General features: G+C 42.0%; 1 long non-coding RNA gene across 1 annotated transcript in view; it reads left to right on the forward strand.

Annotated features, from left to right (window-relative positions):
• Window positions 1-712: 712 nt before the first annotated feature.
• The window catches only part of LOC130248196 (uncharacterized), a 57,408-nt gene continuing 32,164 nt past the window's right edge, over window positions 713-25,956 (forward strand). The window contains exon 1 of the long non-coding RNA XR_008839608.1: window positions 713-783. This is a non-coding gene — a long non-coding RNA (uncharacterized LOC130248196). The remainder of the gene's footprint in view (window positions 784-25,956) is intronic.

Genomic DNA, 25,956 nt, shown 5'->3' on the forward strand with positions numbered 1-25,956 from the left:
TTGTACCTGATGGGTCCATAATAATACCTCAAAGGTAGTTTTTAGGTACATTTGGGTACTAATATGCACCTTTTAGGTACCACTGTGGACTATTTGGGTACAAATATGTATCTTTTAAAAAGGTACTGCCCCATTGACAGCTCCTGTGCCTTTATATCTGACAGTGTACAGAGACAAATCTGCATTAGTAAATAGGTGCCACTGAAGGTAGATGCACTCTAGATGAACACTGCAACTCATTTCACATGGAAATCTTTAGCTAAGCTACGAGAGAAAACCTGACTGCCTGATTACCAAGCATTAAAAAACATTTTGTCTGCTCTGCTGTGCTCTCCTCGCCAAGCTATAGCTCAAAGGGAACAGCACACTCCCTGTTGACTCATACCTCATGCTTCACTCACACACACACACGCACACGCACACACACACACACACACACACACACACACACACACACACACACACACACACACACACACACGCACACACACACACACACACACACACCTGCTCTCTATAGATAAGTGGAGTCTCTGGGCAGGCCTGACTCTGATGGAATTCTGCTCAGTCTGTTTGCCAGAGCTGCAAAAGCTGCCAGCTTACACTCATCCTCCAACCCTCTGCTTTTCTCTCTCTCTGTCTCCCTCCTGCGCCTCATCTCTTCATTCTGTTCCCCTGTCCATCTTCTGGGTCTTATTATAGAGCGTAAGGTTGAGAACCCTTCTCTGGACAAGAAGGATCAGGGGCCAGAATTACCTTTTTGGCCTTAGCTGGCAGTGACAAGTGAGTTAAGATTTTATTCTTTTACCTGGCAAAAACATGTACAGTAGTTACAAAAACAGCTAGGTAATTACGCAGTAGTACTTAAACTAAAGAGTTACCAATGTATAGTATATTTGATTTAATATTTCATTAATTTATTTAACTTTCTGCAGTGTAGTAGCATGGCCCTTGTAGGACTCATTTTTGTTTTAGAAAGTAAGTTAGTTGGCTGTGACAAGTGAATTGAGATTTATAGCGGTTCATTCCAATATGGCAACCCCTGAAAAATAAAAGATTAAGCTGAATGAATGAATGAATGAATGAATGAATGAAACGTTATAAGTGGCATATTGCTGCATATATACATAAAAAGGTAACACTTTACAAAAAGGTTGGATTATATTGTTGGTTAATGCATAATATCTAATCAAGAAAAAAATATCTTATAGTATGTGTAAATAAACATTAACTAATTTAAAGTTGGGGTAACTAGAAAAAAATAAGTTGAGGTAACTACAAACATTAATCTGGAGCAGCTAGAAAAATCAAGTTGGAGCATTTAGAACAATTAAGTTGGGGCATTTAGAATGATTAAAAATTAAGTTGGAGGCAACTATAAAAAAATAAGTTATAAGAAGTAGAAAAAATAAGTAAAGACAACTAGAATGCTCTGGTTACTAAAGTAGCCCTCGTTCCCCGAGGGGGTTGGGTACGGAAATGCTATAGTGGAGAATCCACTTATGGGGAATTTCGTTCAGAAAGCCAATTGTCTGAAAGAGTATGTAATCGGGCCAATGAAATGCCACTGAATTGGCAGCGTCAGCTTGCGCAGCTGATGCTTGTTGCAATCAATTTAGCAATATAAGCACAGCAAGAACAAGCCTGAGGCATCCTTTTTAAGCTGAAGAGACTGATACTCACAGCTAAGGGACAGTCATTAGCATTTTTGTTTCCCCCCTTTGGGAACGAGGGTTACTTTAGTAACCAGAGCGTTCCCCTTCGGATGAGGAACTTCAATGCTATAGTGGAGAATCCACTTATGGGTAAAGGTCTGGAAAACGCCATGATGACTGCACCTTACCTTCGCCCCCGATGAGAGGTTTGCCAGGCAAGCGTGAGCGCACCTGCATCATCAAGAGTCTTCCAACGTGTTTCCTGGCCCTTACTTATCCCACTTCAATAGAAGATTTATGGATTTAAATATATTTTTCGGGAGCCGCAAAAGCATTTAGATATTTTCTAGGGATTTAATTATGACAGTACATTAGGAAAACATGCAGTCATGATAGGGAAGATGCTGCGGAGGCCACCTGCTACCCAAGTGGGGAGATATGGTGGCAAAAAAAGTATATGGACTAGCCCTGAGAAGGGGGAGTACGCAAATAATAAAGATGGTTAGCGGAGAGGGAAGACACAAGTCCGCCTGTGAGGGGGGACTGCACCGTGGCTGAATAAGCATATGGGATCGCCTAGTGGGGATCACACATAGCAGGCACCTACACTCAAAATGCGGGCTGACCAAAGGGCAGACCTACAACGTAATGGGCCAGCAAGCGACTCTTCCACTAAGTCAGTGCTGGGGGCCTCGCAGGAATCTCTGCAGGGCTCACCTAAGCGGGGAACTTTACTGACAGATTGATTAAGCGCACGTATCTCCGTGTTAGGGAGAATGGTGTGGCAAGTGTGTTTCGACACCTTAACCGAGATGTTTCCTCAATCACCAAGGTTTACCTAATACTCTTGAGGAAACTGGTTCCACTCGCAGATTGTAAAACCTTGCCAATGTATTAGGTGTCACCCAGCCCTCAGCTTTACAGATGTCTGTTAGAGAGGCGCTGCATGCACGTGCCCAAGAGGATGCGATGCTCCGTGTGGAGTGCGCACAAACTCCTGAGGGACACGGCTCGCCCTCGCTCTGGTAAGCGAGGGAGATGGCATCCACTATCCAGTGGGCCAACCTCTGTTTCGATACGGCACTTCCCTGCTGCCGACCACTATAACAAACGAAGAGCTGCTCAGATAATTTGAAGCTCTGAGTGTGGTCCAGATAAATTCGCAAAGCGTGAACTGGACAAAGTAATGGAAGGGCTGGGTCTGCCTCCTCCGGGGGCAGTGCTTGCAGGCTCACTACCTGGTCTTTAAACGGTGTGGTAGGAACCTTGGGCACATATCCATGGCGGGGTCTCAGGACAACGTGAGAGTAATTGGCCCGAATTTCAGGCACAAGTCTCTGACCGAAAATGCCTCCAGGTCCCCGACCCTCTTAATCGATGCCAACGTGACCAGCAGAGCTGTCTTCAGGGACAGAAATCTTAAAGATACTGAGTGAAGTGGCTCGAAGAGATCTGTACGCAGGCTTGTGAGAACAAGGGCGAGATCCCAAGAGGGCATGAGAAGCGGGCGGGGTGGATTAATTCGCCTAGCGACTCTGAGGAACCGGATGATGAGGTTATGCATTCCCATGGTGCTGCCAGCCACCGCGTCATGATGAGCAGAGATGGCAGCCACATAAACCTTGAGTGTGGAGGGCGACAGCCTGCTCTCCAGCTTCTCTTGGAGGAAAGAAAGCACAATGCTGATCTGGCAAGTTCAGGGGTCTTTTCTGTGAGAGACGCACCATTCACTTGTCGAGGGGGCTCCAGCCTGAGTGATGGTATTAACCACCGCAGTCGGTAGGTTACCTAAGTCCTCCTAGAGTCTAAGGACCGGTTGGGCCAGAGAGGCGCAACTAGCAAGACCTGCTCCTAGTCCTCCCTGACCTTGCACAGTAGCTGCGTGAGCAGGCTCACTGGGGGAAATGCATATTTGCGCATGCCCTGAGGCCAGCTGTGGGCCAGTGCATCCGTGCCGAGAGAGTCCTCGGTCAGGGAAAAAACCAACTGGCAATGATCGTTCTCGGGGGAAGCAAACAAATCGATCTAGGCTACCCCGAATTGCGCACATATCAGCTGAACAAACTCGGGGCGGAGTCTTCATTGTCCGGGATGTAAAGGTTGCCGTGAGAGCGCGTCGGCTGCACGGTAGAGCTCACTTGGAATGTGAATGGTTTGCTGAGACTCCAGAGAAGCAGACGGCAAGCAAGCTGAGACATGCGGTGAGAGTGGATACCACCGTGCTGTCCGTCCTGACCAGCACATGCTGCTGCTCCTGAACCGGTAAAAAGTGGTGGAGAGCGAGGAACACTGCCAACAGCTCTAGGCAATTATTATGTCAATGCGACTGGGTTCCTTTCCACACGCCTGCAGCTGCATACCCACGACACACAGCCGCCCAACCAGTGCTGGAAGCATCTGTTGAAACAACAACATCACTGGACGTCTGTCCTAGAGGCACTCCAGCCTGTAGGAATGAGCAGTCATTCCAAGGGCTGAGGGTGCGTCGACACAGCACAGTAACAGGGACTAGGTGTGTGCCTGCATGCCATGCGCATCTGGGGACTTGATCGTGAAGCCAGTGCTGAAGTGGTATCATTTGGAGTAATCCGAGCAGCGTGACAGCGGCTGTGGATGCCATATACCCCAGGAGCCTCTGAAAGGATTTCAGTGGGACCACTATTTTGCTGTTGAACTCTCTTAGACAGTTCAGCATTTGCTGAGCGCGCTCTCCAGAGAAGCGCACTGTCATGGTGACCGAGTCCAGCTTTAACCCGAGAAAAGAGATCCTCTGCCGGAGCACCTTGTCTCTGTGCATAATCAACTGCTTCCGAGAGTGAGCTAAAATCAGCCAGTCGTCAAGATAATTGAGTATGCGGATGCCCGCGAGCCGAAGGGGCGCTAAGGCACCCTCCGCGAAATTGGTGAAGACCCGCAGAGACAGAGAGAGCCCGAAGGGGAGGACTTTGTACTGCCAGGTACCGCAGAAACTGACGGTAGCGTAGAAGAATAGAGACATGGAAGTGTGCGTCCTTCAGGTCTATTGCTGCAAACCAATCACCAGAGAATGCGTGAGCAGTCTGAACGGCAGCTTGTGCAGACAGCGGCAGCAGAAAACTGCTCTTTTTGGGCACGATCAAGTACGAGCTGTAAAACCCGCTCTCCATCTCGGCTGAAGGGACCGACTCAATTGCATCCTTCGCCAGGAGGACAGCAGTCTCCTCTCGCAAGACAGGGGCGGACAGGGGACTGACCCTGGTGAAATACACACCCGTGAAATTGGGGGGCCGTTTCACGAATTGAATCGCGTAGCCGAGTCTGATTGTGCGCATGAGCCACCGCGAAGGGCTGGCCCATGCTAACCAGGCAGGCAGAGCTCTCGCTAATGGACTCATTCGCGTACCAGCAGCGGGGCAGCGCAGAGTGGGTGTGCTGATCCGGGAAGCGCAAGGGTCCCTCGGAAGAGCTGGAGGCAAGATTCACTCTCACCTTACACCCAAGCTCCGGAGGGGGGGCTCAAGGAGTGTGAGAAAGGAGACCGTTCTCCCTGTACCTGTGAGCCATTGGCGAAATGCACGGAACCTGCGAGCTGGAAGACATAGTGTCTGTGGACTAGTAGCAGCACGACTGGCTCAGCAGTATGCTAACGCTCATCGCTCCGGTCTGCGCACGCAACCTGCAAAAGGTAGAGCACGACACAATTTACAAAATACTGACATGCAGCGTTCACATGGACTTGAGGCTGAGAAAACACATAAACTGATCTGTTATGCGTGTCAACAACAAGGACACAAAGCATCGGTATGCTCTGCTAGAAAATCAAAACTTACTGGTTTTTGTTATGAGAGGGCCAAGAGAGGGCGATGCTAATGGTGACAGTGATGTGAATGAAAATGCTAAAATGTTGGACATTGTGGTTAATGGTCGTGAGCTGAAAGCACTACTTGACATGGGAAGTTCTATTTCTTTGATAAAATCATGCCATGTGAACAATGCTGACTATGCTAATACCACTAACGTACAATGCATACATGGGGATATACGGAGGTATCCTAAAGCTGAGGTACTTGTGGGAATACATGATGGAATGTACATGTTGAATGTAGCTGTGGTCTCTAATTTACCTGCTGACATGGTTTTGGGTCGAGATCTTCCGGTGTTGAATGAATTGTGCTATTTGTCTACCAAACAGAGCTATGCAGGTTTAAATGACATTGAAAATGTGTTTTCTTTAGTAACGCGTGCCCAAACAAAAGCTGGTTTGCAGCAACTGCCAGACTTTGATGATAGTCTGCTGCAGGGTGCAACCAAGGGCGAAAGAAAAACGCGTCAGCAGAAAAGACTGTTAAAAAGGCTAGGGTCTCCAGTTCAGAATCCTAATATGAATGGTTTAGAGGCAGAAAACTGGAAGATTCCTGATAACATTTCTGAACTACAGAAAAATGATGATTCTTTAAGAAAACTGTTTGTGAGAGCTGAAAAACCTGATAACATCAATTTGAATGGCAAACATTTTGTTGTCATTGATGATGTTTTATATGTGCAAGTAGGAGATGTGAAACGTTTGGTTGTACCCATATCTGTTCGTCCCCTTGTGTTACATCTTGCACACACACTTCCATGGGCAGTACATTTGGCATTCCAGAAAACATACACTCGCATCAGTACACGTTTCTATTGGCCAACCATGTACACTGATGTCCAGACACATTGCAACACATGCAACATCTGTCAGACAACCAGTGCGGTTCGTCATAGAGACAAAGCACCATTACATCCACTCCCCATTATTTCGACCCCTTTCGTCGTATTGCCATGGGTGTCGTAGGACCACTGGAGAGAAGTAGTACGGGACATTGCTACATTCTTGTCATTTGTGATCACACCACTCGTTACCCGGAGGCATTCCCACTTCGCCCAGTCACCACCACTAAAATTGTTCAAGCTCTCCCTGCATTGTTTTCCAGAGTAGGAATCCCGGACGAGATTTCACGCGACATTGAAGAAAATGTTAAGGAAGTTTGTATCAGTTACAGGACAAGACTGGGACAAACGGTTACCATTTTTGCTGTTTGCATACAGGGTGGTACCACAAGCATCAACAGGTTTCTCACCGTTCGAATTGATGTATGGCTGGCCAGTCCAGGGACCGCTGGATATTCTGAAGAAGGCGTGGACTAGACCGTCTGGAGCAGTGGAGAACGGCAGCATCATCAGCTTCATCCTAAAGATTAGAGACAAGCTGGAAACCTACAGGGAGCAGGCTGTGGAAAACCTTAAAAAGGCACAAACAAAGCAGAAGACATGGTATGAACAAAGAAGTCATTATCGCCAGTTTCAGCCAGGACAAACGGTATTGCTGCTTTTACCCACATCCACCAACAAACTTCTGGCGAAATGGCAAGGGCCATATGAAGTGACAAAGAAGATGGGGCCAGTCACTTATGAGATTCTCCATCCAGAGAAGAAGAAAAGTCAACAGATTTACCACATCAACCTGCTGAAAGATTGGAAGGAGACAAAGGAAGCAGAGAAAGTATTGATGGTGAGAGAGGTGAAGGAGGATGAAGACGATCTTGCTGAGGAGATTGTTACACCGAGATAAGCTGCTGAGCTGAAGTTTGATCACCTGGAGGAGGGCAAGAAACATGAGTTAAAGGAGGTACTCAATGCTTACCCATCATTGTTCCAGGAGAGGCCAGGAAGAACGGAGGTAACCCAGCACACCATCCACCTGACAGACACAACACCATCAAGACAACAACCATATCGTGTTTCTGAAAAACTGTTAAAGCCACTGAAGGAGGAACTAGAAACCATGAAGCAACTGGGAGTAATAGAACCATCGTCATCGGAGTGGAGCAGTCCCATAGTCATCGTCCCTAAAAAGGATGGATCTTTAAGGATCTGTGTTGACTTCAGAAAACTAAATGCTCAATCCAGGTTCGATGCTTACCCTATGCCGAGGATCGATGACTTGCTGGAGAGAATAGGGCAGGCCCGCTACATAACCACACTAGATCTGTGCAAAGGTTACTGGCAGGTGCCCCTCCATCCTTCATCGAATCCCCTCACTGCCTTCAGAACCCCTCTTGGCCTATATCACTTTACGGTACTTCCGTTTGGCTTACATGGGGCACCTGCAACATTCCAGCGCCTCATGGACAGTGTTCTCCAGGGCTGTGAAAGTTTTGCGTCTGCTTACCTAGACGACGTGGTGATATTCAGTAACACGTGGGTGGACCATCTGCAGCACGTAAAACAGGCCCTGGAGAAAATTCAAGGAGCGGATCTGTCCTTAAATGTGACTAAGTGCGAGTGGGGACAGAAGGAAACCAACTACCTGGGGTACAGACTGGGCAATGGTGGACTCAGAACACAGGTGGACAAGGTAGAAGCGACTCGGAGAAGCCAAAAACCTAGGACCAAAAAGGAGGTACGTTCCTTCCTAGGATTGATGGGCTGGTACCGACGTTTTATCCCCGACTTCGCAATGACAGCAGCATCCCTAACAGACTTGCTCGCTAAACGGATGAAGAATCCAGTCGTTTGGACTGATGCCTGTGAACAGGCATGGACTACTTTGAAGGAGAGGTTATGTACACATCCTGTGTTAAAGAGCCCTGATTTCTCTCAGAGATTTATGGTGCAAGTGGATGCATCTGATAGAGGGATTGGAGCGGTACTAGCCCAAGGACCAGCTGGACAAGAGCAACCTGTGGTATTTCTGAGTAGGAAACTGTTTCCCAGGGAGACGCGATACTCTACCATAGAGAAGGAGTGTCTTGCAATTAAATGGTCCCTGGAATCCCTCCGCTACTACCTCCTGGGGCGGGAGTTTGACTTGGAAACAGACCATCGAGCACTTACCTGGATAAACTCCATGAAAGATACTAACGCCAGAGTGACCCGGTGGTACCTGACATTACAACCTTTCCAGTTCAAGATAAGTCATTGCCCTGGGAGAAAAAATTTGGTAGCCGACTTCTTGTCCAGGTTTCCGGACAGTACGCAGCTTGGAGAGGAGGAGGATAATGTAGAGAAGTGAGACTTTTCCGTCTGTCTCTGACGGCCGCACCGACACACACACACACACACCACTTACCTTCATTCCTTCCTTCTCCCTCAACAGTTATATTGATGAGTGCACGCATCATATCACCGGCATACAATCACACCTCCACAGTTCATCTCTCCCCTTCAGTCTCACACGAAGCATACACTTGAGCGCACACACACATTGTCTTCATGTTTTTGTTTGTTTGTCTAGAGGGATTTGGACTTCAGCGCGAGGCCGGCCAAGCCGAGCGAAGGGATGGCGCGCACTTATTACATGTCGCGCCATGGTGGGTCGCGCGCTGATCGTCCGACTGTACCATTTGTGTTGTCTGTGGGTACATCCAGCATTGTTGTTTGTCCTGTTTTACTGGAAAGATGTTAAAGGTTGTGGGTATTTAATGTTATATGTTTTTATGTGTCCTGTTAAAGCAGACGAGACCATTTAATGTTTAAAGAGATGCCATTTAAGGCGAGTTTGAAAGTGTATTTTTTTATATATACTTTTTAGAGAATGGCTTGCGCCAATCAACGGGCGGAGTCTGGCGTATAAAGAGGGACGTCAGTTTACCTGGCTAGCGAGTGTGCTGTGGCAGAGCCGTGAGCAATTTTCTGAGTGAGTGGATACTTGTAGACAGTGGTTACGTTTGATTTTTTTTTTTTTTCTTCTTTGGTTTGTTTTTGTGTTATATATATTTTCGTCTTTATATTTAATTTGTTGATTTCATACTTTGTATTTTTTTGTATATATATTTTTGGACTTTTTATGGACATTGTATATATTTTGCACTGGACGTATCCTCCACATTATTGTAAATAAATACCACCTTTTTTTTACACTTCCGGGTTAGGCCATTGTGTTTGGATTTTTGCCATTGGGTTTTTTTTGGGGGGGTTTATTGCGGTATTAAGGCCTCCCACGCCTCCTAGTGGGCCCACTCTGGGTTCACAACATAGCAGCGTCCCAGACTGGCAGATGCTGTCACATCCGGGGAAGTGGAAAAAGTGTTCTCTTTGAGGAGCGCGGCCACCCACTTGGGAGGGAGCAAGAGAGCAAGCAGGCGGGTGGGGCAGCTTATGTAGACGGGTGCCCTTGGCGACAAGCAGTGGATGTGGATGGTTCTAAGGGGGGGGGGTGGGAGCGGTCTTACATCCCCGCCGATAGATAACTCCCATTGTATCTGACTGCACCGCCGTGAATTCCTGGGTGAATCCACCGACGGTGTCGCCAAACAGGCCAGCCTGGTATATGGGGGAGTGAAGAAAGTGAACTTTGTAGACTCCGCGCATATCTTTGCCAGGTTTTAGCCCGAGCGCTCCTGGACCACTAATGTGACCATCGCCCTTCCCAGGGCACACGCAGAGGACTTGAGGACCGTGGAGCTCAGACCAGGTACGGTACTTGGCATGTAATAAGCCCAGGTCAGAACCACCCCGTGCAGCTGGGCCAGCGCGCGCTCATGGACCCTAGCGTGCAGGGTGGAAGCAGCCTGGCCCATGGCTGTATGGGCTCTGGCTCCGGGGAGGCAGAAAACCGACATGCTTTGGACGGGAGACGAGGCGGACTCCAGCAGAAAGAGGCACCATGCAGGACCGCAGTGGCACTCTCAATCTGGGGAATCGACTCGTACACCCTGGCTGCTCCACCATCAAGGGTGGTGAGGCGGAGGCGACACAGATCGGGCAGAGAAAGGTGCCCTTCAAGACTGCGTGAGCCCACTGTGCAATTCTGGGAAGAAAGGAATGGGAGGATAGATTTGGCTCCGGTCCGGCTGCGGGCTTGGAGATGGAAGCAGCCTGGGAAAGCACGGTTATCATGTCTGTTTCTAGATCCAGCGCCGCCCTCACTCCCGAGGGGAGGGAGCGGAGGGAGGAAATCCTTCATCAGCCAATGAAAGCCTGTCCTCCAATGCAGCGGTGGACATCTGAGCCTCGGTGTCATCAAGTGAGAGGGTGGAGCCATCCAAGGAATGGGCGCTTCTCTCACTCGAAGCTTGGATGGAGCGCGTGGAGGAGCGAGAGGTCCGCAAGCCCATGGGCGGCAGATTTATTTTCACCTCAGATCTGCCCGAGTGCCCAGCTGCGGAGCGGGAGACAACTGAGGTGGGTGGCTCTTTTGCAAAAGCGACCCGCGATCTTAACTGCGCAACAGACATGCTGCCGCAGTGATGGCATGCACTGCTCCCTAGCACCACATTAACATGCTGGACCCCCAGACATGCAACGCAGTGCTCGTGCCCATCATCCGGGGACAGGAAGCCACCGCAACCAGAAACGCATGGTCTGAGCGACATCCTGAAAAGGATGCCCTGCACGACTGTGTTTCTCTTTTAGATGATAGTGCAATATACAAACCGCTCTTGAGGATCAGACCCTGCCGCCGTGTGTATCACACTCTGGACCAGGAGACCACTCTCGTTCACTTGAAATCGCTGTAGATCAGCAGGAGGAACCCTCATCAACTCTCTCAGAAGCCTGTGAAGTCACTGAAGTGAAAAGGATGCCTCTGCCTTGTTTTTGCTGTGCTTATATTGCTAAATTGATTACAACAAGCATCAGCTGCGCAAGCTGACGCTGTCAATTCATTGTCATTTCATTGGCCCGTTTACAATTTTTTTCAGACAATTGGCTTTCTGAACTAAATTCCCCATAAGTGGATTCTCCACTATAGCATTGAAGTTCCCCATCAGAAGGGGAACAGGTATTTTTCCTAAGTTGAGGTACCGACAAAAATTAAGGTGAATCAGCTAAAAAAATGGTATTTGGGTAATGAAAAAAATGACATAAAAATATCTTTTAATGCAGTTATGGTCACTGGAAAAATTAACCCCTTCAACACCCTTTAAGTATATATATATATATATATGTCCATTTGTCCTGCAAGCACATCAGGTCAAAACAGTTGTGCTTCCAGAATATTATACCAACATAAAAGACAAAGACATACATGATTGTGGTGTAATCTTGATATATTTTTTAAATCAACAATATTAACAGTTTTTAAAATTGTAATTTGAACAATTTTAAATTTTGTTGTATAGAGTGCACCTTGTTTATAACAAACTTTATCTTCATCTTCCTTATCACTCCACATATAGTCCACATCTGAGATATTTCCATCTGCTATATGTTCAAAAACTTCAAGATCTGTATATTCTGCATATGTAATTGCTTCAGCAATAAATTAGTACATCGATATAGTTTTTTTTTAAATATAAAAATGTTCAGCATTACTGTAGATTTCATTTCAGTAACAGATCTTGAACCAATTGTACATCCTAATGGACAAACATGTTTGAAAAAATCTTGATCTAAAGCTTGCAATGTTACAAAATATTTTAAACTTTAATTAGTAAGTACAATCCCTCTTTTTTACATACAATCTATGAAATATTGCCAAACACATCAATAAATCTGAAAAAAAAAAAAAAAAAACATTGTAAATGTGGCTTACATCTGTGTCTGGTGTGAAGTGATGCCATGCTGTTTTTCCGTGTAGTAGATTTTGTTTTTTTCAAATTACAACATGCTGAGCCTTACTGCCATTTGATTGGATAAAAATTGTCCACTCTCGTGGACTGTAGGCTTTAAGTTAGATGAAATGCTCAGAAACCACAAAAAAATGGGCTGACGTGTGATGTTCGTTGTAATGGACACAGGGTCCTTAAGTTGGGGAAAATACAAACTAGAAAAAATTATGTTATGTTTTTTAAGTTTAATTAAGTTATAATTATGCATTAATTAATATGAACATTTAATCAACATCGACTCAGGTTCAGCAATACACATCTGTTGTTAATTTCTACTTACTCATAGACTAATGCCTGCTAATTGGTAAAGCTAAGGACAAATTCAAGGTTCCTGATTAAAGTCAGGGACAAATGAAATCTAAATGAACACTGTTTCAGAGTGTTAAGGTGGACTATTTACTAACATGATTTATGATTAATAAAGTATTTGTTAAGGGAATAAGGAATCTTATTTTAAAGTGTACTCTAGTGCAACATTATCTAATGTATTACTAACTTTTGTTCATTATTTGCTCATGTTAACTAATGCATTAACTAATGTGTTAACAATAGACTCTTTTCACATTTTCGGGTTTCTCAGTAGCAGAAGGCGTCATGTTGACAACAGGCCTCTGTTGTAAACAGAGCGCAGTGAATCGGACAGTACAACAATTTTTTTTACAGCCCTATTTGCTGAAATAATAATAATAATAAAAAACTCCACGATGGTGTTATCAAGATTTTCAGAAAAAGGAAAAAAATTGTGTAAGACTGATGATGGCAACAAGAGGAGAGAATAACGTCAAATTTACTCTTAGCCCAATAAGAATTAGAAACACCTCGCATAAGCAGTAATTCGTTTTTGTAATTTGACGCAAAGATGATATAATACATACACGAATTCATAAAAAATGTTCATACTTTTAAAAAAAATCAATATATTAAAAGAATTTAATATTATGATGACCATTAAATGCTTCATAACAGTCTTGTGAAAAGGGTCCATAATATATGTTTAGTTTACATATCAACACAGATCTAGCGTTGCTGAATAAAGTCCAATAAAGTAAAATTTGTTTAGTCAAATTATTTAACCATGAACAAATATCTTATAGTATGTTTATGTAAACATCATCGAATTAAGCTGTTAATATAAATATGTATTAGAATATTAACATTAACAAATATTATGTAATGCTGAATGCTGAAGTCCTTCAGTAATGATTTTTTTTCCAACTGTCAGATCAATGCACTGCTGAATGTTACAAAGTAAGAAAATAAAACACATACATACATATTTTTTTCAGTAGGCAGTTTGCTTTGAATCACTCAGTTCACTTTCATCAGTGAAGGTCTAATTATAACACTTACAGTTCGATTTACTCTTTTGCAGTTCTTAATACAGTAACCAGCCAATTTGTGAACAACCCTGTTATAGCCAACCATAGTCCATTTTGACTCATATTTGTGAGACTTAATTTTGCAGCCTGAGCACGATTAACTTTGCCGCTCTAATACTCTGTAACCCTTGCTAACAAGTATATACAACATTATTTTACCACACGCAGCTGAAACATAAAACGTTCATACCAATTCTCTCTTTGTGCTTTTACTGCTAATTGGAGAACATGCCTGGTTCTGTCGACTAATGCAATTTTGCAAATATGTAAAGCAGCTCTGGTACATGAGTAGCTGGCTGGTTTCTATTAACGCTACACCACTGCTTAATAATCTGGTTAAGGAGCTGAAGGAGTCTGCATCTCATTACTCTGGACTTTATGGAGTATAGGGCTGGTTTAATTATTTGCCATCGCAGGGCTCTTTCATGATTCAGGTAACCTGCATGCTTAACTCCAAGCTGCGATCACAGGGGATCCTGATTGCTTTCATCACCCCAAAAACTGAAAATAAAAAATTAATAAATAAAAGACAGAAAGTGATCAAACCGTTTCCTGTTGCGAAGCCAAACGTGGAAGCTTTCATTGCAGGGCTTTGATGAGTTGTTGGCAAACACTCTTTTCTCCTCAAGCTCTCTCAAGTTATTTATATTCTGTTTGTATCATTACATGTGTAGTGTTCCCTCATTATTTTCACATTTCCGTGGTGATCTGTGTGCTCTTTCTTCAAAACTCTTTTGGCCAATAGAAAAGCTTCAGAACTTAACTGCAAAACTAGACTAAATAATTTAATAAAATAGTGGCAGTAAAACACATTTAATATAAATCTTACATATAAATCTTAAAACCAAAGTTTCTTCTTCTTTTTTGAGAATTTTTGGGAAGAGATGTCAATATTCCAAAGTGATCCTTCTTCAAACAGATCCAGTTGAAAAAACTTAAGCAATGTATTATGCATGGCAGGCAAGGTAGTGATGTGAATTTGTAAAGTAACACTATGCTACTCCACACATACAGTCCTGTAGTAATACACATGCACAGTTTCACGAGATTTCATTTTTGTAGTTCACACAGTAAAATGCTTGTTTTTAGATGATTGCATTTTCAGGTACCCCGTCTTGTACATTCCCCTTAATTTTAGCCCAAGCTCATTGGAAATGCGTGCTTCAGCCTACATTTTTACAAAACATACAGTATGTTCAACCTAGGCTCATTCTGAAAACGTAGCCCTATAGAGATCGCGAATTATGTAGCCAGTGGAACGTATGGCTGCATTTCGTCTCGAAAATGAACGCTACAGGGCGGAATGACGTCGTTCCTTTTCATGCTTATCAATTGGATGGCATTTCTGCTGTTACCAGTTTGTCCAGTAGCTCACCACATATGTTGTATGTTGGTGGATTTGGAATGCAGAGAAGAGTTGGCCACAATGACAGGGTTTGAGTCTGGGGAAGAACAGTTCCAGAAAGCAGGTAAGACTAAAACAAAACTATTTATTCTGTGGAATATGTAACAAAAATAATATAATATATTATAAATATTATAATATGTCATTATACATATCATTATTGTGAAAAGGATATTTCATTTTCTGTTGGTCCTATTACAGAATGTACAGAAGAGTCAAGCTTTAAATAAAATAAAATATCAAATTATAATATTTTACAGTTTTGAGTAAGGTGTCACGGTGGTGCAGTGGGTAGCACTGTCGCCTCACAGCAAGAAGGTTTCTGGTTCGAGCCCCAGCTGGATCAGTTGGCATTTCTGTGTGGAGTTTGCATGTTCTCTGTTAACATCAGGGGCGTAGCAACCGGGGGGGATGGGGGACACACGTCCCCCTCACTTTTTGGAAACAGGTTACTCTGTCCCCCGACTGGCCCACACGTTTTATTTGACCTAGCGGCCGCACATGTTCTCTGATTTGTTACTTGATTTGAGTGAACGATCACTCAGCCAATCACAGCGCGAATCTCTCGAGCGTCTGCCAAGAGCTTCATTCATTCACTTTGCAGTCAAAGACAAGGATGACGCGGAAGGGAGCAACAGCTACAGCTGGGTAAATCATGGTAAATCACTAACGTTACAGAATCCTACTTTTGTTCCGTTTTGAAGTGAAAACCGTAAAGTCCCTGGTGCTGGTGTCTTGTCTGGAGCTGAGCCAGAGAAAGACAGCGGGGTTTGGTTTTGTTTTCGGTATTCCTGACACAATTAGTGACAGACGGCATTAAGTAAAAAACCTCTAACCCTAAAAAGATCTAAACTGTATTCCCTACAAAAAGACAAAGCAGGTTATGTTTCACAGCTGTCTTTCTTTTTTCGCTCGATATTACGAGCACTGCTTGAGCAGTCGCAATATGCGTTTAGCCAGAGAGAGCTCGCGCTGACCTAAACTCTCAGTAAGGGACCGTCGTAAAAGTGCTTATTTTTTTCTTTTTTTTTTCCGAAAACAAGACCAACTTAACTCTGCTGAGAAAGACGTGTTATATTATCACAATTATGCAGCATTTTTTACGGCCTATTGCTTAATTTATGATTTAGACATGTAAATACACACAAGTACTTGTAAAACAAGAACTTTAGCGTTTGTAAAACACACAAGGAAGTCTAACAATCCATTAAAATATAATTTGCCGATGTGTTTTAATCATATCAGATACACATACTGAAAGTAACTATACAGTTGAATCTACTCCTCTCTAAGTTCACCAACCACCTACTTGCATGTATTTGGGGAGTAATTTGTGAATTTACGTGTTGAATCCTGCGTGTTCTGCTTTTATGAATGCTGTAAGTACACATAGCGATGTCCATCTCACGTTATATGTGTAGTATCAACTTGCAATTTTGCAATTGCATTGTAGTATTTAAAAATATTTTCACACAGAGTAATGCTTAATTTAAATGTGTGTGGTTCTGTTTATTTATTGTTATTATTATATTTTGTAATTATTTTAGAATTTTGGTTAAAAGATTATTAAATAAACTTTATTGCTAATAAATTATTAATCACTTTTGGGTGACCATACAGCTGTCCCCCCCACTTTTAAAATGGCTGTTACGCCCCTGGTTAACATTGTTAACAAAGAGTGCTCTGGTTTCCCCCACAAGCTGCAGTGTACGAGTGTGAATGCACTCACTGTGTGTTTCCCAGAATTGGGTTGGTGATCCCTGATTAATAAAGGGACTAAGCCAAAAAGAAAATGAATGAATGAATGATTTTTTGAGTGTGCTGCTAATGGTCTAATCTGATTCAATGATTTATGCTAAGCTAAAATAATAGTGCTCTTGTCAGACCAGGAGATTAGCTGAATGGATTAAAAGTGGTAAACCTCAATTGTTTATCTCTAGGTGACTTCCAAATTGAGCTTAAAAACTAAAGAGTTCATTTAAAGCCACTCAGTTTCACCTTTCATTTCTGAACTTGCACAATACATACAACAACCAACGCAATAAAACATTTCCTCATTCACAATCATGCTTTTACTGACTTCCTGGACATTTTATTTCGAACATGATGCAAAATGTAATTTACTATCACTACAGAAATGTTGCCACAGGCACTTTTTTCTAAAGAGCTTGAGTTGCTTTTGGATGATCTCCCTTGAACTTCTCCCCAGCATTGCCTCAGAATGAAGAAATACAACTTTTTTTGGCCAAACTAAACTCTTTTGGCCAAGCACATGACTACTAATCATGGCAGTATTCTGCCATAAATGTTTTATAACCCAAATCAACAAATCGCTTAGAGATACAGATCAATGAGTTGATCGCACTGAAGAATCTTGTTCACTTTAATTGCGAACAAAATTCGATGTCGTCCAGCTACGTGCTTCATGTTGTGTATTCAGGCCACATTTCTCCATAAAGCCTCCCTGCTTACACTTGTCCTTTCAAATAAGCCTCTGGTGGACTTATCGTTCAGTCGAGTCCGTCCTCTAATACCTTTCCAGAGAAAATAAAACGGCTCCCAATTCAGCATCTTCCATAATCCCCTCTGAATTCCACATAACAAATCTGAACATGGGGCCCAAGTAAGTGAAGTGTGTCTCCTACTGAATCTAATGCTACTGTATGGTTAGAAAGAGTCAATGTACTCATCGGGGGTGTTTGGAGGGGTTACTCAGGCACAAGCACTGGCTGTTTGTGTGTGTGTGAGCCGAGATGAATGGTCAGATAATAATAAGACAGCCCAGGTAATCTTGTCCCGCTGGACTCATGACTCCCCATTGCGATCTAAAGCCGTAAGCACAGTAACCATAGGGACAAGCTCTGTACTCGACAGCAAAACTTCTGCTTCTCATCTCCGAAACCCTCCTGCCTGCCCTAGTTGGCCCTTTTCTACTTGTCCTCAAAAGCTCTGTCAATAAATCCCCCATTTCTCCTCCGGCGGAGCACACCTCTACTCCCTCTGCATCTTCTCCACTTGAGGAGATGAGTGTCCTGCTATGCTCAGCAGGAACCTAATATCAGTGTTCGCTCTCCTTCCTCTTGTAGGCTTTTGCTCTCTACCGAACATCATTTTCTGTCTGGAGTACAAAAGTGATTATCCTTGGCTGAATGGCTGGTTATGATGGAGAGAGCGAGAGAGGAGGAAGAGGACGAGGGAGGTTAAGAGATACTTCTCTTTCTTTTTAGCGTGTCTATGCTGTTACATCCAATCAATGAGATTATTAAAGACATCTACGGGGGCGGAGGTAAAGCTGTCGCCAATTGAAAGGTAATAGGTTTGAATACTGGGGTCTCTCAGGTAAAGAAGCAAGTCTGCAAATGAAGAATTGCTGAGGTTTAAATCCTGCTATGGTACTTCAGGAGGTCAGATCGTCCATTTGGTTTGCTGAATGTCATTGTAGATGCAAGTGCTCGCGAAGTGGAACAAAATGACATTGGTGTCGAGCTGCTATTCAGTTTGGTTGTTTCAAGGTTTATTTAGAGAACATAATGCAAACAATATGTCTTGAAATGTGCGGTGTGACAAAGTGTAAGATCAACAGCAAGGGCAGTGAATGAATAAATAAGTACAAATTAAATATAAGGATATTAGGTCACACTTTATTTTGATGGTGTGTTTGTTGAATTAAGTTAAACTGCATCTACATGCCAACTAATTCTCATTAGATTATAAGTAGACTGTTTCTTATAGTCAGTTAAATGTCTGTTAATGGAGCAGTATCAACAGATATTAATCAGACAGTCTACTAATACTCAAATGGACCACTTTATCAAAATAAAGTGTTACCGGATATTACAGTAACTAGATTAACACGTATGTGAAATAATTATAGGGTTAAGCTGCTTGGTTTAGAGTAAAATGGAAATTCTGTAATCAGTTTCTCACACTTAAAGGGATAGTTCATCTAAAAATGAAAATGTCATCATTTATGCATTGTTCACTTGTTCCAAACCTGTATTCTGTTGAACACAAAGAAACATATTTTAAAGAATGTTGGAAAAAATTAGCAATTGACTTCCATAATCCTTTTTTTGTTCCTACTATTGATGCCAATGGCTGCTTTTTTGTTGCTGATGTCAATGTAGGGCCCAGTGAGGAAAATAAGTATTGAACACGTCACCTTTTTTCTCAAAAAACTGATTTCAAAAGGTGCTGTTTGAAATGTTCCCCGGATGTTGGTAACAACCAAAGAAATCCATATATGCGAAGAAATCTAATCCAATTAGTTTACAAATTACGTTATGTGTAATAAAATGAAACGATGCAGGGGAAAAGTATTGAACACAAGAAAGGGAAGTGTAGAAAGGCAGTGAAAGACAGCAGCTGAAATCTCTCAGTAATCTTCAGCAACCCTCTGCCCTTCGTCATTGTAAATTAATATTAGCTGCTTCAGTCAAACATCTGCATTAGCAGGATGATGAAGATGAAACCAGGGTGGACATTTCAGGAAGACAATGATCCAAAACACAGCCAAGGAAACTCTCAAATGCTTTCAAAGAAAGAAAATTAAACTGTAGAACGGCCCAGACAATCACCTGACCTAAATCCAATAGAAAATACAAAATAAAGATCTGAATCAAGTGTGCCGCAAGCCTGCTTTTGGGTGAAGGTCTCAGCCATTAGATCGCCCCCTGGGGGCTGGCTGCAGTACAAGTCATAAAGCCCGCCTCGTCCGTGTTAATGAAGGAGACTTGAGCCCAAATAAAAAAAAATAATTACACTTGCAATAAAATGTCACGAAAGACGGTTTTGGTCAATTAAGGCACTGGTTATCGTGCTGATATAGGTGCAGATCTTCATTTCTGTACACAGTTTGTTTTTAGCAGTAATTTATTGCTGGGCGTGTCATCGTGATTGACAGCTGTGATTGACAGTTTCTCAAAGCTGACCGTCTGAGCTTCGGCAGGAGACTGAAGTGTAATTATTCGACTTCTGTGTTATTTTACAATAAATGAGTTCAGCAGTAAACTATAGTTTCTGACATACAGGATCTGGTGGAACACTGTTTATTCGGTAAGGTAATGGCTTTTTTTCGGGCTTAGTTTGCTGATACACGCCCAGAAAACACTCGGGCCAGTTCCGGCTAGATTCTCACCTGCCGCAGACTCACCCCTCGGCCCGACTCTATCTGTTGTACAGACTCGCCTATGGACTCACTGCTCGATTCTGGCCGAGTCAATCGGGCCAGATGTGGCGGCCGTTAGCCGGAATCGGCCCGCGATAATGTGCGCTGCGGCCAGGATCTGCCGCGATTGAATCTTCATTATATAAAACCTCACCTTTGTTCACGTTATTAGAACCATTAGTGTTGATATAACAGCAAACGCAGGCTACAATGTAAATGCAAAGGGTAGGCACTGAGTTTAACCTTTGAAAAAAATGCAAACAGCATACATATGTCACAAATATTCAAATAAAAGACGAAATAAATAATAATAAACGTTTATTGATTGCACAAGTATTAAACAAATAATAATAAAATTGAATACATTTTTTAGTGCACAAGAATCAAGAATTTTCTATATAATAAATAACAATAAAACTGCACAATAAATGACACATTGTAAACAAATTTAAGTAATGATGACGGGGATCCTATCGGGTAAATACAGATCGCTATCTAGCAGTAATTCTCTTTATGGGTTTGAAATAATAATTAGGAAGGCAAAACTAATGTTAGCCTGTCTCCACATTGATCTCCTGAATTGAACTTGCTGAAACTCAAAATGCAGAGACGTCCTGTAAATCATGTTATTGAGTTAATCTAGTTCATTTGCTGTTATAAAATATTAATGTTTTAAAAACTGAATCTTATATAACAGCGTGGTTTTACATCAAGCGTTTGGTTGGAAGTGTGATTCCGCGGCCCCTCCTCTGGCTCCATCAAACAGTCATTCTGCGCATGCCCAGGCTCCAATTTCAGCAGTCTTTTGCGACAGTTTGTGCCCGTCACGGAGGCGTTTTGCCCTCAAAGCGTTCAATGAGAAATGGCGCTGTTGCGTCATCCATATTTTATACAGTCATTGATCTGAACCATCAAGACTTTTACACTCTGTTGAAGTGTGTAAAATAAATTGAAGTCTAAGCAAAGTATATAGTATTAAATTAATTTTGGTATTTTAGTACCTTCTCTTTGTGTCATTTTATTGTTATTACACGTAACAAATTTTTCTGATTTTTTTCGTTTGTTTTATTTTTTATAATCGTATTGTTTGGGTTTTTACCAAAATCTGGTTCAATTCCATGTCAACAGCTCCTTTAAAAATATTATTCCCAAGAAAAAAAATGTGTTCAATACTTATTTTCCCCGCTGTATATAAAATGAATATACAAGATATATGAAATATAATTTTTATTTTACTACATATTTAGTAGTCAGAATAATTGTAAAATTAATCAACAATCATATAAAAACAAATATGTAAAATAAGCAGATTAATGCTGTAGCTTTATAGTTTTTTTCTCAAATAAATGGTTGCAAACAAGAATAAAAAGGAAACAAACACTTGTGCACTTAGCAATCTGGTACAGTACATGCAGAAACATAGTAGGTCTGAGAGCTCTGGAAATCATATTATGTCTAAGACCAATTTGTGCCAATCTTACATTCAGTACACTGTTAATGTGACAGCAGCAAACCGGATAAAGTGCAGTGTGGTTTCAAATTAGGGATTTAAAGTTTGTAATTTGTGCATGTCCAGTGACCGTGAAACTGTTTGCTTTCTGTTTACATGACCGGGTCATTTCATGCAGGTTACAAAAGCACTGCCAAAATAAATTTCGACTGTTATCTTTTTTTCTTCTATTTTTGTTCTAATATGTTTTCCCAAATCTTCTGTGTACACAGCCGAGGTCACACATTTACATACACATGGAATATTAATCAAAATAAGCAATCGTAAAAAGTCATTTCTTTCAGTCTTTGGTTTAGTAATATTTTCTGCATAAATGCTTTAATCAATCAATCAGTCAATCACTCAACCAATGCTGTTATATATACATTCACTAAACCAGAGATGCCCAAACCAGGGCCCGCAGGCCAAAGTTGGTCCGTTGTAACCTTTGATTTGTGTTGGGGAGAATGATTTTAACAGAAATTGCCATTTCTAGTTTAAAATAATCTTTTTAGTTTGTTTGTTTTATTGCTGAGCTACAAAAAGCCAACTGAATTAAGTATTTTATTAAATGTTAATTGTAAATACGTAAAGACAGAGTGCAAACAAGGCAAAAACAGGTGCAGCTTGACTAACGTAACTCTATTCTGTTATAAATGAGATTGTTATCACTGTAATAAGTTCATTATAAAAACATAAAAATGTATACTGCTTTAGTTAATAAAAAAGCAATGTTTTCTAGTTATTTTTAAATATTAAATAAATTAGCAAGTACCCATGGCAGATATATTTACCCTTGGCCCATTAGCCTCAATCTAGTTCCGTTTTTGGCCCTTCATAAGAAAAAGTTTGGGCATTCCTGCACTAAACAATCCATATGGCTATTTTATACCTTCTACTTCATGAAGCTAAATATGAATGTGACCCCTTTGTGTTAAAAAAATGTAATTGTTACTCACTGATGAGTGGTTTGACTATGAATTAAATCAATGAGTCACTTGACTCATTACTGATTAACTGACTCAATAACTGATTCAGTCAGTGATCAAGTCATCTGGAACATGTACAGAATAAGAACTAGATTTGTTGACATGATTTGACATGATTTTCAGATGTAAAATAATCAAGGAAAGCAACATTTTCTTATGCATAATGCCATGCTTCCCATTAACAATCCTTATAACCCTCCTAGATTCTTCCCTCCTAGATTGAATCAGGGGGTCCAACCACTCTACCAAAATATTACAGAGATGGTAGCCCCACTCTGAGTGTTTTTTTCATATCTGTGGTTCGGTTCATTTGGTCCGGACCAAGGGCAACAGATCATACATTGTAGCATTTTCTGCTGTTTTTGGGTCCTTTTCACACCACACTGATTGCTTTGGACCAAATCAGCTGAAAAGAACCAAAGTGCAGTTATGTGACAAAATCCCAACCTGGGCTCATTCTGAAAACGTATCTCTGCAGACGTTTCTGAAGACCGCGAAATACGTCCCAGCGGCACTTTTTCTGCAGTTTTTGTTTTCGCAAATTCGCCAGAGGTCACTTGTGTTTTTTGAGATCTCAAATTTCCCTCGCGCCAGCTGTTCTCATGTAAACCCACCAGAGGTCACTGTCAACTTACTTTTTGACAGACTTTCTGAACGATCAGCTGACCCACCCTCCTCCTTCCCTAAACCCAACCAATTTTATCGATTGACCCGCCGACCTGCTTCCCTAAAACCAACCAACACGTTTCAAAAGGAATCCAAAAAAATTAAATCCCTCATCTGATTTTTTTTTTACCATGTTTTCAGATTTTACCACATTCTCACCCTGCTATTCACTCGTTTTATTTTTTGGATTCTGTTTTTGTCTTATCTGCCTTCTGGAACCGCTCTTCACTGGACTCAAACCCCCATCTTCGTGGTCAACTCCTCTCTGCGTCTCAAGTCCACCGACGTACCTGGCGCGCTAATGGGACAAACTGGTTGCAGCCAGAATGCAGTCCATACGGATTTAGCGGTCAGCACGAAAAGAAATGGCGTCACACCGCTCCGTAGCGTTTGTTTAAAAAAAATGAAATGCAGTCATACGTACCTCCGGCTTTGCAATTCGCCGTCTCCAGAAACATCCGCAGGGCTACGTTTTCACAATGAGCCTGTGTTGCAATATCCACATCACTCATTGGCCAGATGTTATTAAACGTACTTTCCTAAACTGCTTTTCGATTGGTCAGAATTAACGTGTGGGAAATGCCAATAGATCTCCCACAAGTAAATAAACCGGCAGACACAAAATGACGCTTTTTACTGTGGAGGGACGACTGCGCTGGCTGATTGTATCGCTGGTCATAGCATACTAGTTTGTATACATCACTTTAGACAAACTTTACATTTTGACAATGAAGCGCAGCTGTGGCTGGAAATGCAATGTTTTAATGCATTGCAATCAGTGGCCGTGCATCACAAGTCACTTCAGGAGGAGGCTTGAATTAATTTAGCTAAACTGCGACATGGTCATCTTCTGGAAATATTACCAATGATGATAATGTTTTTCCCTCTCTCTCTGTTTAAAACTGTAAAATCACGGTCAACAAATATTTTTCCTCAACACCCCATAAGATGGGACAGCGACTCGGACTACTGCAGCTGGATTAGTCCAAAAACAGTCCAAAAGTGCAGTACTTTTTGCGGTTGGGTCTGTTTTATTTCAGATCATGTTCTTACCACAAACGAGCCGCTCCAGAGTTCGTTTGAAAGTGTACTGAGACTAGCTCTTCAAGGAGGTCTCGGTATGCTTTTTTTGGTCCACTTTTGGTGCGCACTCAAGTGCAATTGCTACGTTCACACCTGCCCAAACGAACCGCACCAAGAGAGAAAGTGAACTTGTGCAATTCAACCAAACTAAATAAGGCAGGCGTAAACACCCTGAATCTCTGGGCATCGTCGTAGGATGTCCGATCAACCTACCTACCCGTTCACTGTTTGTTACAACCCCTTTTTGTCTAGGAGTGTGGGGTTGCACATTTAACTGAGGAATTGGTTATTGCAAAAACTCAAAACCAAAATTGTGATAAAGTAAGGATGGACAGAAGAAAGTGGAAAAATATGTGATTTTATTTACAAAAATTGAGGGTGAATCAGTGAGGAATTTACAAAATATACAAGGTTAAAGACAATAAACAATGAAATGTTAGAAAGACTGGCTATATGGGTGGTGCTAAATAAAACTAAACAGTCTTACTAATATTCCCAACAAATCCCCTCTAAACCTAATAAACAAAAGATATGAAAAAGAAATCTTCAACATCAATGACGTCCTGTCTACACTGACTAACACATTAAACCAAAAATACACTGGTTGGCACACACCCTCTTACCTTGTGTGTCTAGACAAATGTCAATCTACATGCTGATATGTATGTCACGCAACGTACTTACCTACCAGTCTTTCTAAACTCACAGGGAAACATGAGGTTAGGGAAGATATGGCGAATCAAAAGGTAAGAACAGACAGCAACAAACTTGAACAACAATAACAAAGTGTACATTAAACAATGACGAACAATACTGATAAATGGGGATAACAATCTATCAAACACTAACCAAGCACACCAAGCCACAATATACCAATCAATAGAGCAAAGTGTCAAACAAAGAGTCAGAGATTCTGTTCCTAAACTAACAAACTGAAAACCTTTTTAAAGGCCAGGTGACATGCCGGGATTGGCTGGAACTTGGGCAGAGTAGCAACCAATCAGGAAGCAGGGGAGTTGTGATTGGTTGTAGCAACAAGTGAAACAGTCAATCAGAGATGGGAGTAGGCGGAGCAAGTAGAGAAGTGGACTGGGTGACAGACAGAAACACATGATGAGACACAATAATGAACAATAAAATAACCAAATAAGTGCTGGCATGTAACACTGTTTATCCTCTTACTTTCGTTCCCCTTCATCCCACTGTTCCTTTACCACCCCATTCATCCCTACATCCCAACAACAAAGTCTAGCTCAAAGTGTGGCATGGTCCATGCTGGTGAATTAATGATTAAGTTAAATTTTGTCTAACATAAAAACTTAAGCTAATGGTTTTAAAGGTATCACAACTGTCATGATGTATTGATTACATTTTCCAGTGTTCTGATATATACAGTAGTCATCAGAAAAAAAAAAGCACTTCAAAAACGTTTTTCAAAATTGTCCTTAGACAAGATTGAATGTTGTTCAATATTTTTAGGACAATTTAATGAAAGCTTTTGGTCCACTTCGAATGTTGATTATTGTATATACAAAAGCTGTTGTAAATCATCAGAAAA

The sequence above is a fragment of the Danio aesculapii genome, chromosome 20, assembly GCF_903798145.1.
Source record: "Danio aesculapii chromosome 20, fDanAes4.1, whole genome shotgun sequence".
In the NCBI taxonomy this organism is placed as follows: Eukaryota; Metazoa; Chordata; class Actinopteri; order Cypriniformes; family Danionidae; genus Danio; species Danio aesculapii.